This window comes from Semicossyphus pulcher, unplaced genomic scaffold (genome assembly GCF_022749685.1).
Source record: "Semicossyphus pulcher isolate SPU_LCO1_2020_fin unplaced genomic scaffold, fSemPul1.0.p SCAF_8, whole genome shotgun sequence".
NCBI lineage: Eukaryota > Metazoa > Chordata > Actinopteri > Labriformes > Labridae > Semicossyphus > Semicossyphus pulcher.
The window spans coordinates 25,766,913-25,773,001 of NW_027211759.1; positions in this window are offsets into that span (position 1 = coordinate 25,766,913).

Genomic DNA, 6,089 nt, shown 5'->3' on the forward strand with positions numbered 1-6,089 from the left:
AAGAGTACAATGGAAGCACAATCAGGACAGACAAACTGTTGCAGTACTGTTTGTTTAATGTATGTGTTAATGAGTGTAATGAGCGTGAAGCATGTAGACATGAAGTCAGACAATAAAGCAGTAAATGGTTGCAGCCACATGTATAGCTATGTTAATTGGAGTCATGTAACTCCCAAAATATAACATGGCACCAGAAGTTCCCTGAACAAGCTGCTACTCGAAACAGGCGAATGATGAATTCATCAAGTGTTCCTACGTCGATACGTAGGGCTTCTCCGGACTGCTGCGAGACAAAAACCAGAGACCCATGGCAGCTATCTCATTCTGTGGGTAGGCCAAAGAGGCAGAGATATAAATAACACATGGACTCTGACATCTGATAGAGTAAAGAAGCTGAAAACATATTGTGACAAATTTGAGGTGTCTCATGCCTTAAACAAACAACATCTTTGCCAGATACAAGTTTAATGAAAGGCTGCACCCAGCAAGCTCAACTGGTGAAAACAGGTCTGAACCTCTAAGACCTAATTTCAGCCACTTATGTTTTATCATTATGATTCATTTTAGCTATGAAAGGGGTCCAAAATCCTTTTCCAGCGGTGAGTCAAAACCAGTCCACATAAAGGCGTAATTTCAACACAATTTATTTTTCATAAAAAAAATATGGCGCTTTATGGGCTGTGTGATGTTAACAAGAAGGTTCAGTGACATCATAAAGGGAGCCGTTTTAAACATTCCCCACAGAAGAAGAAAAAAGAAGACTGCGTGTGCCCAGGTACTTGGGCTGTGCAGCTCTGACTATGAAAGCAGAATGAGCGCTGGATGCTGACGTAGGTCATTAGGTTAATACCCTACGGACAAGGGTGTGAAAGAAGATGTTGAGGCAATGTAATGAGTGCTTGACGCAAGTGCAGCGATTATGAGATCGAATCATATCCATGTATTAAAAAAAATATGTTGGTGACTGTGATGCACTGCTCACTTGTACAATCATTTTAGCCGCTATGTGACAGGAAGATTGCTGTGTGAATTGTCACAGGAGCAGAACTGATTACTTCCTGGTTGCAGCATTAGGGGAGGATGACTGCTATACAAAGCTCTGACAAAAAAGGTTATAAAAGTATCTAAATATTAAGATAAGACAGCAATTTTTGTTACACATCATCTTTAAGGTGTCTAGTATTGATATATGTGTTCCCTCATCTTTGTTCAGTGTGGTCATAGCATGACTAAACATGTTGAGGGCAACAATAGTGACCGGTGGGATAACACAGTGTATCTACACATACTTAAACAATTCTATAAGTCTGTCTGTTTGTCTATGTCTGTCTGTGTGTCTGTCTATATGTCTATCTGTCTCTCTGTCTGTCTGTATGTATGTGTGTCTACATGTCTATCTGTCTGTCTGTCTGTCTGTCTGTATGTATGTGTGTCTACATGTCTATCTGTCTATATGTCTATCTGTCTGTCTCTCTGTCTGTCTGTGTGTGTGTCTACATGTCTATCTGTCTGTCTGTCTTTCTGTCTGTCTGTCTGTATGTGTGTCTACATGTCTGTCTGTCTGTCTGTCTGTCTGTCTGTCTGTCTGTCTGTATGTATGTATGTATGAATGTATGAATGTAAATTGCCTGGGAACCTAGTGAACATTTTTCAGCTGAAAAGACGTTTATGCTGCAAGATGACTATGGCCCCCGATGACAAGACGTTCAGACCAAGACCTACGGACAATGTGCACACGAGCATTTTGATAAGGACATCTGCTCTGTCAAAATGACATTTTTTTCCAAAAAACTATTTTGCAAAAGCCTGCCACTTAGAACAGTCACATAAGCCAAATCCTGTATATACAGTAGAACCAGATAACCCCACAAAGCTGAAACAGTGTTCATAGGCTCTATAACAAAGCTAAAACGAAGGCAAACAAACAATTTAGCAATTTTGCATTTGCAGATATTGATGTAGGCTCACAGCAACATAGTATCAGATTTAAACTAGAGCCACAGCCAATGTTATCCCTGAATGGCTTTCCAAAAGACTCTTTGAAAATGTGTGACTAAGACCAGCTATGCATCCAATATCAGGTTTCATTGCCGCTCCCATATTAGGACTGAGAGCCTGTCTTGCCATGATCTGCTCATTATCAACCAACTGAAGCGTCTCAGAGGATTGGTAACGAGCAAAACATTGGAATCAGGTGTGTTAGAGTGCGGAGAAACCTAAAACATGCAGGAAGGTAGCCCTCCAGGAGCAGGGTTGGCCCCCCCTGGCTTAGAGAGTGTCTAGATCCACGCCACGCCAAGTACGCCAAATACAGTACTGTGCAAAAGTTGTTTGCACAGTACTGTGGTATGGTGTGTAAAGGCAGGTGTGAAAAAATGCTGTAAACTAAGAACACAATACAACTCAAAAGACTTCAAAGCTTTTGAATCTTCATGGGACTTTGAGCATGTCCCATATTACCCCAAAAGTAATGGTCTGGCCAAAAGAACTGTGAGAACTGCCAAATACATACTGGACAAAGCTAGATCCCAGGAAGCTGATCCCTACCTGTCCCTGCCTGAACAAAGGAACACGCAAGTTGACGGGTATAATTCACCTGCACCGCTCCTAATGAGCCCACGGCTGCATCCGGTACTTCCTACCACAAGCCAGCACATGAAGCCCCACGTAGCATGCTGGAAGGTTGTGCACACTACAAGACAAAGGAGCCAGGCTCATCAAAAAACTTTATTAAGACTGCAACACAAAGGCACTGCCAAGCCTAGAGCAAGGAGCCGACATCCGCTAACAACAACAAATTGGATTGTGGAAACCTGTGGCAGTCAATCAGCATGAAAAAACACCTCACCAGCTGATCCAGCCAGTTAGCAGGAGCAATGTTGCACAAGGTAAATCTGTGAATGAAACATCAGCAAACAATGTAATGGTTGACACGAGAGACTGATCCCCAAATCTGGTCGTGTTGTCTACCCCAGGGACATTGTTGACCTGTGAAAAGGGTGTTAAGGGTGTAGGCGAATCGCTGGCTTGAAAAGAAAAAAAGAATAAAAACAGGGAACGCTAGAAACTCCACATTTATTGTAATATTCTAGAAAGGCACTAACAGTACTGTTCAGATTTGCAGAGAAACATTTCATTGAAGACAGCAATTAATCAAGCTTATGTTGGAGAGGTATCCAAAAATGTTTTATCTTTGGCTGTTATTGTCTGCAGATTAGTGTCATTTGTCAATACAAACACACAATAAACATACTCCCTTCAAGCATAACATTTCATTAATATTTCTTGTGTAAATGCTGATAATATTCAGATTAGAAAAAAATGGCAAATGTTGCAGGACAGTACATGTCAAATCTATCTTAGGGCCTGTACTACTAACAATCTACTACCAATGTGCCATCTGTTCACAAAGGCACCAACTTATACACACATACAAATCAAATATCAGCTAACTACCATGGGCCAAACTGTGAAACTGAAAAGGATTGCTTTATCCTCACAATGAGGCACACATAAATGGCCTTGTTAGCACTGTAGAGGTGGACTATGAAAGCTCAGACTTGACAAACACACAAGTCTGAGTTGTGTTAATACTTCTGATCTTTTACAAACATAATCCACTGACATGCACACAAACCAAGGACAGACAATTTCCTTTGCCCAAACTAGGCTCAGACTGGACATGGTGAAAAAATCCAGCTCAAAGATGCTTTCTTTAATTGTCTCTGTTCATCTGAACAAATCCTAAAGAACGATGGACCTATTTCTCAAGTCAAGCCACAAATCAAAAGCAACATATACCTTTATGCATGTTGTATCAAATCTTACTAAAAGTCTTTGCAAAACTTTGAACAGCTCCCACAGTTCCCCAAGAGCCATAGGAGTCAATGAGGGAGCCTTTTTTGTTCACTGTGGGCTGAAATCAAGAGATAATTATATGTGAAACAGCATTGACCTAAAAAGTCTATAACACTGTTTTTTCCTGCAGCTCATAATTTATATTTTTTTGCAGCTGAATTGGATCAACTGCATAGCTCAAAGTCCTGACTTTTGAATTTATCACACTAGCCTCACATTTCATATGTTGGCATTTACAGTATTTTTAATCTTTACACTATGCCTTTCCTTTTATTGGCTTTATTGTTTTATTTAAGATGTTTGCATTCAAGTATGCATTTTTGTCTGCAAGCATCTGCATAAAAAGGCTCTATTAGTGCCAATGGTTGTGAAATTAATTGTTAAGTTTGGTATCATTGCAAACCAACTATTCTGAAGATGATTAGCCATGACACTGCAACACATGCTGTAACACTGGCACTACTGGAAGAACTACACTATTTTTTTCTAGTTTCCTAAACTACTCTGTTTGGCCTGAATATTCTGTTATTTCCCCAAGTTCCTGTCTTTACTTTGTCCGTCAAAGCACACAAACATATGTTTTAAAGGTGCTATATAAATAAAGTTATTAATATTATAATAACTACAGTTTGTCAAAAATAAAAAAGACAATACTTCAAACATATGATTTAGCAAGACAGATTTGTCTTCTTCGGGCTTTAGATTTTGTTATCATGCTTTCTACTTTCTACTCCTCTCTTCAGACCTGAAAACCTCCAAACGTTATTCTCTATTCTCATTAGAAATGCTGATCTGTTTTGTGTTTCTTTCCCACAAAATCGTACTCACCAGCATTCTTGATGTGGCCCCTTTTCCAGCACTAGTTTAGTGCTGACCATACATTTCATAAAGCAAACTGATTCATAACATTGTTCCAGATGGTAATCTGACCACCCACTCTGAAGGATTGATAGGATTTCTTTTTACCAAAGAGCGTGGAACGCTGCTTTCATGTGAAAATATTTGTGAACAAAGGCGTGACACTGTGGTGTGGGAGAGGTCATGTTCTCCTGGCAGTTGTAGTAACATCCACTGTTTCCAGCAGCTCTTACAGTAAATCTGCACGTAGGCTGACCACTGAAATCATCAAACTTCAAGACAATCTATTCAACAAACATCGTCCACAACATTTCAATCAAAGTATGTGAAGACTTGTTGTTGCCTATGTTTAGGACTTAAAGAAACAAGTACTTTTAATATACCTGTCACAGTGTTTGCCGTGCTTTCATAAGAGAGTTCCCTGTTGTCTATGGTCGGGATGATTTTGAGGCTGCTGAGAATAAGTTGTCCTAAGCTACGTATATTTCCTTAATAACAATTTCTCAAATAACTATGTTTTAAGCGTTACTCCATCAATACTTATAAGTATTTCTTTTTTGTTATATACTAAAAAGTGTAAAAAAAAAATGTAGTTTGAAAATTACATTGCATTGTACTATTTTGTCAGGAGTAACTAAATGTGTAGACGGTACAACACTAATTTTGTGAAATATAGCGCAGTGTTTGAACATGACATTGTGAAATGAGGTGCACACACAACTGAATTAAACAACCCAGTTTAGACAGGGAGAGGCAGGAGAAGGATCACATAGAAGTACGTCCATTGTCTAAAATATCTAAAGCACCAAACAATTACATCAGAGAGGCTGAAGAGCACAGAGATAAGTAAAACAGGAAGAAGATAAGGAGGAAGAGCTGCTGGCTTTGAGTTCAGAGGAAAAGGGCCTCATTGTATGTTCATGTTTACATATCTACTTGTATGGAAAGCTGCTTTCAAAATGATTCCCCTCAAACAGAGAACAGACAGACAGCAGGAAAACAAGTTTTCTAATTAAAGCCTCCTTTCTTCAACTTATTTTCATGTCTCTGCTGCACTGAAGGGCAGAACACAAGGTCACTGTGGTGCGGACTAAAGAACACACTTGGATGTTGACAAACTCAAGTTTTTTTTAGAAAACACTAACATGACGTACAATTTTAACTGTTTTGATAATCAGCCATCACTGTTGTTCTTTTGACTTTCAGTAAGACAAACAAAAAACATTTTATTATTAACCTCTAGGGAAGTGTGGAATCAAACGGGTTATCATGTGATCATTCCACTGGATAAAATCTTACTTTTTATATGTGTTGACAAATAAGGGATTTATTCTTATATAAAGAGGACCTGTTTCAGGAAATCTGTTAAGAAT